The following is a 14437-nucleotide window of genomic DNA, read 5'->3' as shown; positions in this document are numbered from 1 at the left end:
AAGATATTTTAAAAAGTGCTTATGCTCAATATGGCAAGTGTGTGGGAAAACAGACATTGTCATACATTCTGGGCAGAGATGTAAATTTTGGGTGGAAAACTGGCATTATCTAATAAAACTAAAATAAGCATGACTTTTGGTCTAAGTATTTGACATTCAGGAATTTAGCCTACATAAGTATTCTTGAAAGAGAGCAAAGATGAAAGTATAAAAAATTGCAGTAATGCTTTCCATAAATAGGAAATAATTTAAAATTTTAACAATAGGGGACTGTGAAATAAACCATGTAGCATTTACATAATGAAAAACCACACGTTTATTAAAATGGTAAGCTGTCAACAATGGGATGATGTCCATAACAAAATTAAGTAGCAAAAAAGCAAATTTCAGGAAAGAATGCTTAGAATGCTTTGGATTTCTCTAAAAAAACCTCTGGGCGTGTGTTTTGGTATATTTACAGCCAACAAAAAAATAAAATGTGGAAATCTGGGTGAGTATACACCAAACTCTTCATAGCTGTTATCTCTGGAATGTGTTTATGTGAACGTTTTCACGTTGTATTTAAAATTCTTTTTGCAATGAACATTTTTGTTTGTTTGTTTGCTTTGAAAAGGGTCTCCCTCTGTCATCCAGGCTAGAGTGCAGTGATGTGATCATAGCTTGCTGCAGCCTCAAACTCCTGGGCTCAAGCAATTCTCCTGCCTCAGTCTTCTGAGTAGCTGGGACTACTCAGTGTCACCAGGCCTGGCCAGTTGAAAACTTTTTTGTAGATATGGAATCTCCCCTATGTTGCCCAGGCTGGACTCAAAACCTTGGGCTCAAGTGATCCTCCTGCCTCAGCCTCCCAAACTGCTGGGATTACATGCAGGAGTCATGCCTGGCCTCAGATATTTATTTGGTTATCAGAGAGAGAGAGAGAGAGAGAGAGAGAGAGACAGACAGACAGAGAGAGAGAGAGAGAGAGAGATTGAGGGAGAGACAAAGGTTGAAAATCTAGGGATGAGAAAGGAGCTAGAAGAGGACTAGTAGCCGGTAGACCTTGAAGCTAAGTCATGGCCTTTCTGGACTCCAGTTTCTCCATGTGCAAAACAAGGGGGTCGAATTAGCTACCAGGGCCCCCTCCTTCTCTGACTTTTAGCCTTGTGTTCAGCCTTTAGAGGTAGAATGGAAATTAGGGAAGAAGGTGCAGATATTTCTCCAGCCAGAGTTTCTTTGAGCCTAGGACAAACAGGACACACAACACTGGATCCCTCCTTCCTAAGCAGTAGATGAACCTGCCGGCTGGCAGAGAGGCACAGGTGTCTCAGGATGAAAGGCTCTACAAGAGAACAGGGACAATTTCCAGCCTTGGGGAATCAGATGGTAAAACACTGAGATTGGACCACTTAGGCCATTAGGCTCCATGCAGTCCCTTTCATCTCTCCTCTCAGCAGCTGTGCGCTGATGTCCTTGCCCTCTTCTTTCTGACTCATCCCTTTGTTCTGTCCTTTCACTGGTGAGCATTGAAACTTTTCCTGCATCCAAACTGATACGACAGGTTAAGGTTATGTCTGGAGCCCTGGATGGCTCTGTGTCACCTCTCACTTCTCTGGCTCATTCTGGGACACATTCCTCCCTGAGGAGGCCACATCTGGAACTCATACCTTCCTTGACACTGGCAGCCCTCAGGGCTTCTCCAATACAGGGTGAATGATACTGGTACACCGTCTCTAGGGTGTCTTGTCTTCTCGCCAGAGCCCTTTCTTGTCTTTCTGTATCCTGAAGGCTAAGCACATTGCCTGGCATCATGAATATTGTATAATTAAATGATTAGTCTTTGCTGCTGAAGGCATGCCACTCTCCAGGTTCCAGCAAGATGAACCCTTATCTTGCTTCTCAGTCTAGGTCTACCAGCATGCCATAAATGACCCCGAAATTCCAGCCCTTAAAGGCTCCTTACAGCAGGGAAACCTTTCAGGTAGCAGTACAACTTGAAGATGTCCTGTAGGACACCCAGCTGGGTGGGCTTACTGTGGTCATATGAGAATGTTTTCTGAGAATCTCAATGAAAAAAGGTCTGAATGTGTTCAGTATTATTGCCTGTGATGGCTACATATGGTAGCCTGGATGCCAGGTGGAGGAGGCCTTCCTATTCCTTGAAAGTCAGGTGAGATTATCTCCTGTATCCCTTTCCCATAACCCTGGAAGTTCAAAGCCCTCCCTTGGAGTCTCCCAATTCCTGTTGTAGGGCAGGGACACTACCTTCCTTGTGGCCTCCCCTGACTCATGGGCTCCATTTCCCTTGGTGGCCTCCTCTGTTTGCACCACACAGAGGCAATGATTCCATAAGAGAAAAATCACCCATACCAAGTGCAATAGAGTGATTGTCCTCCTAAAATCCATTTGTTGAAGCCCTATACTGCAAAGTGATGGTATCAGGCGGTGGGGCCTTTAGGAGGTAATTAGGTCATGAGGGTGGAGCCCTCATGAATGGGATTAATACCCTTATAAAAGAGACCCTAGAGAGCTTCCTCCCCATCTTTCTCCCATGTAAGGCCACAACAGGAAGGCATCTGTCTGCAACTTGGAAGAGAGCCCTCACCAGAACCTGACCATACCAGCACCCTGATTTCAGGCTTCCAGCCTCCAGAACTGTGAGGAATAAATTTCTGTTGTTGATAAGCCACCTGATCTATGGTACCTTGTTACAGCAGCCAGAGCTGATTCAGACACCAAGCATGGAGGAGAACTCTTGATGCGGGTCTTCCTGACCCCCTCCTTGTCCATTCCCATCTCTGCCCCTCTCCCTTTCCCTCCTAGTTTGCTCCAGGAGTTCCAAATTCATATACATGTCTTTTGTTACTTTTCTTATGTCTCTTTTCAGGCAAGCATTTCTGTCCTGTCTACTGGCAACTTTGGTGTCAGCCTTGTTGAGGGGCAGCCGGGGAGAGAGAGTTCGTAATGGTAACGGTAGAAAATGGCTTTCATTTTCTTTCTTTTTTTTTTTTTTTTACCAGCTCTTTTTATGTAGATAAATGCTCCATTCTCAATTTGCCATAGGTTTTGGATTATTGCCCTCAGCAGGAGGTCCCCGAGCTTTGCTCCCCTTCACAGCAAGTCTGTATTGAACATCTCTTAGATGCCTGCATCTGATCAAGGAGATTAACACTGATTCGGGAGACAAGGAGATTTCACTATTATTCAGTCCTCACAAGCCTATAGGGTGGGTATAATTATTAGCCCATTTTATAGATGAAACAATGACAGCTCAGTCTGATTAAGGAACTTGCTCAAGATTACACAATGGTAGAGACAAGCTTCAGTTTGAGGCCTGACCAGAGCTACTGACCCTTCTACCACCCCAGTGCTGATTGCCACAGACTGGAGACTTGTGACTCCCTTGGAACATTCAGTGTGGGAGTGTGTAGAAGAAGATGAGGAGGTGCTGGTTACACACAGGGATGGAGAGATGTGTGGTGGGGATAGTTTGGAAAGGAGGAATTATTTGACATTGCCACTATCTTTTTTTTTATTTTTTATTTTTCTGAGACAGAGTCTTATTCTGTTGCCCAGGCTAGAGTGCAGTGGCATGATTGGCTCACTGCAACCTCCACCCCACCAGGTTCAAGTGATTCTCCTGCCTCAGTCTCCCGAGTAGCTGGGATTACAGGTGTGCACTATTACTCCCAGCTAATTTTGTATTTTTAGTAGAGACAGGGTTTTGCCGTCTTGGCCAGGCTAGTCTCGAATTCCCGACTTCAGGTGATCCACCTGCCTCGCCCTCCCAAAGTGCTGGGATTACAGATGTGAGCCACCACACCCAGCTCTTGACATTGTCACTTTCAAAGAAGGTTCCTATAAAAGTGATCACATATTCACACGTTTTGCAGACATAGGAGCTGGAAGGGCAGAAAATAGCATCCCTTCTGTGTAACTGCAACAGGGCAAGTGTGTTTCAGAAACCCTGTAACGTAAGAAGCTTATTCAGCTCTTGAGAGGGGACGCCTGGCTTCTTTTATGCGGTGTCCTGATTACAGAGAAGGTGGAGAATGTGTACTTATTCTCACAATAATTAGAAATGGACTCGGTCTTTTTGACAAAATCCAAAGAAAAATACAGAGGATAGTGGGGATCTGAATTTTATAACAATAACAACTATAATAATAGTAGTTACTGTGTACGGAGAGCTTATAGGTGGCAAGCACTGTAATAACTCCTAACATGCACCTCTCATTCGTACCGAAAACAATTCTATGTGGGAGATGCAATTAACTGTCCCCATTTTACAGATGTTGAAATCAACACTTACATAAGAGAAGTAATTTGCTCAAAGTCATGGAGCTATCTCCGTTCAAACCATGAGCTCCTGCTCTCCCATCTGCTGCTGTTTTAACTTGGTGAGGTGGGCCACTAGGAAGCCAAGGACAGTAGTTTCCCCCTTATCCACAGTTTTGCCATTCATGCTTTCAGTTACCTGAGGTCAACTGCAGTCCAAAAATATTACATACAATAAGATGTTTTGAGAGAGCGAGCGAGACCATGTTCAGATAGCTTTTATTTCAGTATATTGTTACAATCGTCCTATTTTCTTCTTCTTCTTCTTAATCTCATACTGTACCTAATTTATAAATTAAGCTTTATTGTAGATATGTATGCATAGGAAAAAACATAGTGCATATAGGGTTAGGTACTATCTGTGGTTTTAGGCATCCACTGGGGGTCTTGCAACATATCCCCCAAGAATAAAAAGGGCCTCCTGTACCAAAAGGCAATTTAAGAAAGTGTAGCAGATTCAACAGGGGACTGGAAAGTGCAGGGAATAAGCGTTTGACTGTGAATATACTAGTTTTCAGATAACTCATTTTCCCAGCCAAATCCAGGAGAAACTGTAATAATTTAGAATTGAAAAGTCATCCTTCTGCCATCTCCAGGCCTCATGAAAGGAAGTTCTGGGCCTCCAAGAAGGTGGAGGGAGAAGAGATGCCTAACTCAAAAATCCTTCCATGATCTGTGGACGAGCAATGCCAAGAACAAAAGTGAGAGGACAGAGCAAAGAGTGAGTTTTCAAAGGATGGAAAATATAAGTAGGGATGAAAAGATAGAACTAAGCCAGACAATAAAAGGGCACAACAGCCCTTGCTTCCCTCACCACTCTGCTCCATATTTCTGACTAGGATGAGGTGGTTTTGTGCACACTGAGACCCCAAAGATGGCTATGGGTGGGTAGCCAGGCCAGGGCAGCTCAGGTTCCAGCCTGAGGAGCAGACTGCATTCTTTGCCCCTGTCTCACCGTGGTCTGGTCTATCTATCCAGACTGAGCTAAATTCTCCACTAGGGGCTCTCTGCTCCTCCCGTTCAACAGACAGCCACATCTTCTCGTGTGTTGTCAGACGCATCCCCGAGACACCGTGGTGAAGGTGAAGGCTGGAGTCAATGGATTTGGACATACTGGTCACCTGGTCACCAGGGCCACTTTTAACTGTGGTAAAGTGGATATTGTTGCCATTACTGACCCTTCATTGACCTCATCTACATGGTTTACATGTTCTAGTATGATTCTACCTGTGGCAAATTCCATGGCACTCTCAACACTGAGAAAGGGAAGCTTCTCATCAATGGAAATCCCATCACCATCTTCCAGGAGCAAGATCCCTCCAAAATCAAATAGGGTGATGCTGGTGCTGAATATGTTGTGAAGTCCACAAGCATCTTTTACCATGGAGAAGGCTGGGGCTGACTTGCAGGGAGGACCTAAGGTCATCATCTCTGCCCTCTCTGCTGACGCCCCCATGTTTGTGATGGGCATGAACCACAAGAAATATGACAACAAACTCAATATTGTCAACTATACCTCCTGCACCACCAACTGCTTAGTGCCCCTGGGCAAGGTCATCCATGACAACTTTGGTATTGTGGAAAGATTCATGACCACAGTCCACGCCATCATGCCACCCAGAAGATTGTAGTGGCCTCTCCGGGAAACTGTGGTGTGACAGCTGCGGGGCTCTCCAGAACATCATCCCTGCCTCTACTGACACTGCCAAGGCTGTGGGCAGGGGTCATCTCTAAGCTGAACAAGAAGCTCACTGACATGGCCTTCTGTGTCCCCATCACCAATGTATCAGTCGTGGGCCTCACCTGCCATCTAGAAAAACTTGCCAAATATGATGACATCAAGAAGGTGGTGAAGTGAGCATCAGAGGGCCCCCTCAAGGGCACCTGGGGCGTCACTGAGCACCAGGTTGTCTCCTCTGACTTCAACAGAGACACCCACTCCTCCACCTTTGATGCTGGGGCTGGCATTGCCCTCAATGACTGCTTTGTCAAGCTCATTTCCTGGTATGACAATGAATTTGGCTATAGCAAAAGGGTGGTGGACCTCATGGCCCACATGGCCTCCAAGGAGTAACAGCCCTGGACTACCAGCCCTAGCAAAAACATGAGAGGAAGAGAGGAGCCCTGACTGCTGGGGAGTCCTGACACACTCAGTCCCCCACCACACTGAGACTCTTCCCTCCTCACAGTTTCCATGCAGACCCCCTGAAGAGGGAGGGGCCTAGGGAGCCCCACCTTGTCATGTACCATCAATAAAGTCCCCTGTGCTCAGCCAAAAAAAGAAAAAAACCTCCCCTAGGGTCGCCCAAAAGGGCAGATCACTTAAGCTTGCTAATTCCTCTGTCCACCTCCTTCCTTGCAAGCTGGAACCAGGTGTTTCAACCCTAATCCTGAAATGTCACTGAACCTCAATGGATTATTACAAAAAACTGCCCTGATGGATCATTACTGAAAACTGCCCCATTCCTCCCAGGGAACATGTGCTCTGGTCAAGGAGGGCTCACAGAAAGACCTGCCTGGCACAACAGCATTCAGAGCAGATGGATGGGCGAGGCCCTGGACTTCACTCTCTCTTCCCTGCTTGCCCTGATCCACTGCTTGTGACAGGAGGGGAGTGGGTAGGGTTGGTGGAGGTTTGACTGATCTGGGACAAGGCTTTGCAAGCCATAAAGGAGCAGGATGCAAGGGGAGATAATGAAAAACGCCAGCATGTGAAGAAGTGCATTTGGCAAGAGAATCCAACACTTACTCTTCTGAGGTTGCTGAAGTGCACAAACGGAGGCAGGCTGGTGCCGGCCGGTCCATCTGCTCTGAGATCTTGCTGATCTTAGTGGAGGACAGCATGACCTCAGGAGAGAGTCTTGACCTAGGTACCTCCCACTACATGGCAAATACACTGTTATAGTGCCTGGGTGTTTCATTCCAGTGTCTCCTGATCTGGTTCCTTATGCTTCAGGATTGTTAAAAAGAACAATCTGGCAAAACCATCATTTGAAGAATGAGTGTATTAGTCCTGCTTTTAGTTTTAGTTCTCATGTTGTTGATGCATCAATCCTCTGACAAGCCCAGAAGTTCTTTTTTTTTTTTTTTTTTTGAGATGGGGTCTCACTGTGTTGCCCAGGCTGGAGTGAAGTGGCAGGCTGGAGTGAAGTGGTGCGATCTCAGTTCACTGCAAGCTCCGCCTTCTGGGTTCATGCCATTCTCCCGTGTCAGTCTCCCAAGTAACTGGGACTACAGGCACCCACCACCACCCCCAGCTAATTTTTTGTATTTTTAGTAGAGACGGGGTTTCACCGTGTTAGCCAGGATGGTCTTGATCTCCTGACTTCATGATCCACCTGCCTCGGCCTCACGCGTGAGCCACCACACCTGGCCAAGCCCAGAAGTTCTTAATGGTGTTTGTGAGCCACTGAAAAATAAAAGGTTATTTGATGTGCATATGTACATTTTCTGCGTAGCTGTTTCATAGCTTCCCTCAGATTCCCAAAAGCACCTATGTACCAAAAAAAGGATATGAGCCATTGATTTAGAGAAAATCACTGTTTTGATCAGGAACCATGTTGCATGCATGCTCTAAAAGCGTGAATGAGCTATCAGAAGATTGGGCTTCATTTTTCCCTAATGAACAATACAAATTGAGTAGTACCCCATGTTGGGGATGATGTGAGTGAATGGGCATTCATATATTGAAGGTGGGCGTATACATTGGAATATGCTTTCTGGAGGGTAATTGAGTAAGGCGATTCAAAAGCCTTACAGTTTTATATATTTAGTTTCCCTGAAATTACAATTTTAAGAATTTGTCTTAGTGGGTAAGTGTGTTAGCTCTGCAGTCAGACTGACTTGAATTAAATTTGAACATCACTACTTATGATCTACATCACTGTGGGCAAGTTACTTAACCTCTCTCTAGGACTCAGTTCCCTCATCTATAAAACGGAGATGATATTATTTATCCATAGGATTCTTAGAAGGGTTAAATGAGATAATACACGCAAAACACTTAGTATAGTATCTGGGACAAAATAAATACTCAATAACTGCTATTATTATTTAGATACAAGGATTTTATTGGCACATTATTTATCATAAGTAAAAATTGGAAACAACCCCAAATATTCAACATAAGTGACTGGCTTAATAACACATACAATTCAACCAGAAAAAGTTAACTAGGTGAATATGATTAGAAACGTGTTCATAATATGTCAAAAGACAAGAACAGATTACAAAACAGTACATTTGATATCATGCCATAGAAAAATGGCTGAATAAATATGTTTTCAACATTTCAGTGGTTATGTTTAAGGGGTGGCTTTTTATTATCTTTTTTGTTTTTCTGATTCTTTTAAATTTTCTACAATGAAAACACGTGTATAACTTCTTGTAATAAAACATAACTAACCCAATAAAAGTTACTTTTTGAAAACATGATGACTGATCTCTGTTGAAAAATGCTTTATGGCTTTGAGTCATCATATCTGTGAAGGGTCCTTTCTTCATGTTGAAATGAGAGTTATATTTTCTTTCCTTGTTGAGACACTAGGAAACTCAAATGAAAGGGTGAGCATAAAGTGCTTTGTGAAGGGCGGTGCATGGCATGTGTGAAAAGGTCCAACTTCTTAACCTGTGGAGCTTTCACAGAATAATCTGTGCTGTAATGCAGGAGAACTCTGGAAGCCCTGTTGTCCAGACTTAGAGAACATGCCTCCAGCTCTGGGTCAAAGGCCTGTTATGATTAACTCCAGGGAAGTGGTATGGATTGAGAATGAAGGTACAGAGACTTTCAGCTATGAAAATTGGTCTGTGGTCAGGATCCCAAGTTTAATCTCTGTGAAACCGATGCACCAGTGTGGCCATGCTTACTAATTAGACAGCAGCAATGTAATTGATCAGTTCCCTTCATGATGCAAACCCAAAGAATCTAGGGACAGCTTGAGCTTGGAAGAGCTTGCAGAAAGCCAGAGAATGTGAATCCCTCTCCCAGAGATGTTAGCATGGTTAATTCTAAATTGCTGTGCTAATTGCTGGCTCCTTTCTCAATAACGGATAATATGGTGTTGCAACGTAGCTCCCGTGTCCCTCACGTGGCCAGACTCTAGGCTGGAGAGATTTAAATTGTGCTCATTCATTTCTTTCCTGGATTTACAGCAAGGATTCAACGTCATTAAGCTTAAAGAGTCTTTGCTTTCTGGAAAGAAGCAAAGTCATAGCCAGGTCCCCCATTTCATTTATGAATAGCTTTAGCGTTAATTTGAAAGCCAGTGTATTGATAAAAAGAATGTAAAAGGGAAACCATTAAAAGAAATGAGGCTTATTGCAACAACCAAGTATTGAGGCCAACACTTCAATCTATTTCCTGCAGATCAAATGAAAAAAAGTGCTATAGAGGCTGCACTGGTTGAGTGAAATAAGCATGGGATTTGGTGGCAGACAGAGCTAGTTGCAAGCTCAGCTCTGCCACTTAGGAGCCCTGAGAACTTGGGTCAATTATTTTACCTTTCTGAGCCATGGTTTTCTTTTCTTTTCTTTTTCTTTTTTTTTTTTTTTAGATGGAGTCTCACTCTGTTGCCCAGGTTGGAGTGCGGTGGTGCGATCTCGGCTCATTGCAACCTCTGCCTCCTGGGTTCAAGCAATTCTCCCTGCCTCAGCCTCTGGAGTAGCTGGGATTACAGGCATGCACACCACGCCTTGCTAAGTTTTCTATTATTTAGTAGAGATAGGGTTTTGCCATGTTGACCAGGCTGGTCTTGAACTCCTGACCTCAGGTGATCTGCCCACCTTGGCCTCCCAAAGTGTTGGGATTACAGGCATGAGCCACCACACCCAGCCAACCATGGTTTTCTCATTTGTACAGTGGAGAGAATTATGCCATCCTCAAAGGGCTGTGAAGATTAAATAAGATAACATACTGAAACACCTAGCTCAGTGCTAGGGACATCATAAGTGCTCAGTAAATATTAGTTCTCCACCAGTGTCTTGCCTTCTGAACAAAGTCCTGAAATCATGTCTTTGTTCGATGATACAAACTCACGTGTCTTAATCCTACACTCTGTGCCATTGGATTTCTAGATGATCCTAGACAAGGTAACCTGCAGGCTTTCCAGAATCGATGCCATGTTTATGTGTAAGCTCTGATTCTTAAGAGAGGGCACAATAGAATCTGAGCATATTCAATATTATACTATAATTTTAATTGTTTTCATAATATACATCACAGAATACAAAATTCAAATCATCTTGGCTGGTGTTATCAGAAATCTCTGATTGCAGAAGGCATGCAACTTTAGGTTTAGAAAAAGAAGTCATGAGATAAGCAAGACTGAGAATATGGATTTACAGAATGTCATTGTGCAAAACACGTGTCACACACACACTTGGAATGCCAGAGATGGGCTGGAAGGAGAAATGGGGAGGCTTTGCAGTTACTGATAATCTTTTCTTTCTTATTTTGGGTGCTGCTTACCGGGATGTGTTCATTTTGTGAGTATTGACACGGCCATCCCTTCTGATTGGTGCTGTTTTCTGTTTGCATGTCATACTTCATTAAAAAGTTTATTTAAAGAGAAATAAGTGTCACATAGTTTGTATGCATTCAGCATGAGGTGGGATAAATCCTGGAGAAGCCTCATGTCAGTTTACCAGGGAATTCCCTATAAATCCTGGATCAGGCTTTTTCCTGGATGGTCTAGATTTCCATAGGTAAGAACAGAATGCAATCCAAAGTTACCATCATCTCTTCTGGACCACGGCTGCAGCCTCACAACTGGCCTCCCTGTGTCTACCCTTAAGCCTCTACAATCCATTCTCCACTTACCCGATGAAGTCTTTAAAAACAGAAATCGGATTACATTATTTCCCTTTCCAAAACCCTCCTGTGATTTTCAATAGCATGTAGAGAAAATGCTGAACTTTCTATCATGACCTACAAGGCCTCACAGGATCTCCATGCTTCCTTCCTGTCTGACGTCATCTGCCACCTCTCTCCTCCTCCCTCTGTGCAGTCCAGCACTCTGGCTGCCATTTTCCATGTCACCCATGTCAAATGCATTCCTATCTCAGGGACTTTGCATTTACTGTCCTTGCTGCCTGGAATGCTTTCCCCTCAGATTCCTGCAGGGCTGTCTCCTTCTAGTCACTCAAGTTTCAGCCCATGATCTCATAGAGTAGCTTTCTCTCTTTTTTCTTCCCTTAGTTTTATTTATTTATTTATTTTTAGACAAAGTCTTGCTCTGTTGCCCAGGCTGGAGTGTAATGGCGCGATCTGGGCTCACTGCAACCTCTGCCTCCCGGGTTGAAGCAATTCTCCCACCTCAGCCTTCTGAGTAGCTGGGGATACAGGCATGCACCACCACGCCTGGCTAATTTTTGTATTTTTAGTAGAGGCGGGGTTTCACCATGTTGGCCAGACTGCTCTCGAACTCCTGACCTCAAGTGATTGTCTTGGCCTCCCCAAGTGCAGGGATTACAGGCGTGAGCCACCGAACCCAGCCCTCTTTTTTCTTATAATTAATTATTTTCTTTTTCAATCAGCTTCCTCAGGTTGAGTTCATGCTTTTTTTTTGATCATCACTGCCTGCTCCTCTCTAGCACACCACTTCATCTTATTTCCTCTATAGTATCTGCAGTTATCTGATATCACATGTTTATTTAAATGTATGATTTGTCCATGCCCACCCCTCAGGACTGTAAGCTTCATGGAGGCAGAGGCTTTGCCTGTTTTTTTCACTCTTGTATCTGCAGTGCCTTGAAGAGTACCCGAGATGGAGAAGGTACTTAATAGATATCTGACTGTGTGATCTTTACAAGCCTCTCACTCTCTGAATTTCAATTTCCATATCTGTGAATTTAGGCTAATAAGCTTCTCCCCCCGCCCCACCTCCCCCAGGGTTGTTGTAAAGATTGAAGGAGGTAACATATATGAAGCACTTAGCACAGTGCCTGGCACATGGTACAAATGGTGGCTGTGTTCCCTGGGTGCTAACTGTAAGGCATTTTTAATTTTTTATGCCCACCAGAATCCTCTCATTCATTCATCATGAGCAAGCAATCATCTTTTATTAGGGGCCCTTTGACAAGATGGTAACACAGCCTGTCGAGAGACCAGGTTTCACAGCATCATTCTGATGTTTCTTTGGCTAAGTGTTAGCCTTTCTCTGTGTGATGTACAATAATTAACTGATTAACAGAGACCTTGTGCTACTTCAGATCGTTCTTTAAAAGGCACTGCGGATGGAATTTGTATCTAGAATAATGAGTAGCCTGCAGGACACTGCACCACGGTCAGACAGGTAATAAACGAAAGCACAGGAGCACGACACTCCGGCCAGGAGCCAGTGGCCGGCGAGAAAGCTCTCTGCTGTGACAAATGGGGCCATTTGTTCCTGGGGCATCCTGAGTAAATTGGTATCTTTAGAAGAGTTTTGTTAAAAAACAAAAAAACTCTGCCTGAAATGTTCAGAAGGAAACAGGGCCTGCCACTTTAAGAATCTGAGTTCGTAAAGGTGAAAGTGGCCTCTGTAAGATATGATGTAAATAAATGCGGAAATCTTGGGTAAGGTACCTCATTGAATGGTAAAGAGGTATTGGTTTTAAAGGAGGAGAGAACCAAGAAGAATAAAACTGGGGAGTGAGAATGTGTGTGTGTGTGTGTGTGTGTGTGAGAGAGAGAGAGAGAGAGAGAGAGAGCCAATTGTGGTAGTCGGTCAGTCACCCAGGTAACAATATACTGATTGGAAGGAAATCATCACAAAATTTTAGTTACAAAATGAGAAAATGTTCCATTGTGTTCCTTTAAAATTTTATCTTTTCTTCCTATGATCTGAGGAAGAAAAGATTGGGAAAAAATCAAATGAAAAGCAAATCTCTTTCTCTCCCCAACCCCTGAAAAAAAAAATCCCCTAAGTAGGTCACACACAGTATCCTCAATCATCTCAGCGGAGGCTCAGCCTACAGCAAGCATAAAAGAATTTCGAGGCGTTACCTAGATAGATCTGATTAGGGAGAGATGCTGACGGGTGACACAGGGTAGAAGTCATTAGACTAATGATCTTTAATCAGGTTGGAGTTGGGGAGTTAGGGACATTCATGTCTGGGGTTCTTTCATCGGGGTCTTAAACTAGAGGAACTGGCCTCTTGGGTTTATTTGCAGCCCTAGAGAGTTCAGAGCTAAGCAAAGTTTAAGAGGTAAGTTTATTTCTTTGGGAGAATATGAGAGCTCAATTTACAAACAGAAAAAGTACCTCATTATAGTTAGGTAGTTTATATCATTGAAACTTGTTCTGCATTATATTTCTCTTTATCCTCCACTGAGATGATCTAATTTATTTATTTATTTATTTATTTATTTATTTATTTATTTATTTATTTTTGAGACAGAGTCTTGCTTTGTCACCTAGGCTGGAGTGCAGTGGCGCAATCTCACCTCACTGCAAACTCTGCCTCTCAAGTTCAAGTGATTCTCCTGCCTCAGCCTCCTGAGTAGCTCGGATTACAAGTGCACGCCACCAAGCCTGGCTAATTATTGCATTTTTAGTAGAGATGGGGTTTCACCATGTTGGCCAGGTTGGTCTTGAACTCCTGTACTTAGGTGATTCGCCCACCTTGATGTCCCAAAGACGATCTAATTTATGTTTTGATTTTAATAAAGAAAGCATTACAAATTATTAATTACATATGTAATAAATGAATACTTTTAAAAATTAAGAATAATTTTTTTGACTACCATCCCTAATTTCATATCCCTCCTTTATGGGGAACTGTTTTCATCTTTTTGGTGTATTACCTTTCAGTTTTTTTCTATGTATTTCCATACATATACTTATAGAAAATAGAATATTTGGGATTTAAAAAATGTAACATTTCATACTATATGCAATGCTCTGAAACTTGTTTCTCCCCCAACAATTTGTCTTTTTTATGTGTTTGTAGAGGTGGGGGTCTCACTGTGTTGCACAGGCTGGTCTGGAACTCCTGGGCTCAAGTGATCCTCCTGCCTTAGCCTCCCAGAGTGGTGGGATTACAGGTGTGGCCAGTCAACAATTTATCTTAAAGATCTTTTTAAATTAGTATCCAGATCGAATTCATTCCTTCTAACTGCTGTATCACAGTCCACTGTATGAAT

General features: G+C 43.4%; 1 protein-coding gene and 1 pseudogene across 1 annotated transcript in view; one reads left to right on the top strand and one right to left on the bottom strand.

Annotated features, from left to right (window-relative positions):
- ADRA1B (adrenoceptor alpha 1B) overlaps nucleotides 1-14437 on the bottom strand; it is a 56476-nt gene that overhangs the window by 15892 nt on the left and 26147 nt on the right. The window lies entirely within an intron of this gene.
- On the top strand, nucleotides 3961-6595 carry LOC101026793 (annotated as a pseudogene).

Source organism: Papio anubis, chromosome 5 (genome assembly GCF_008728515.1).
Source record: "Papio anubis isolate 15944 chromosome 5, Panubis1.0, whole genome shotgun sequence".
In the NCBI taxonomy this organism is placed as follows: domain Eukaryota; kingdom Metazoa; phylum Chordata; class Mammalia; order Primates; family Cercopithecidae; genus Papio; species Papio anubis.
This window is presented reverse-complemented; position numbering and strand designations above follow the sequence as displayed.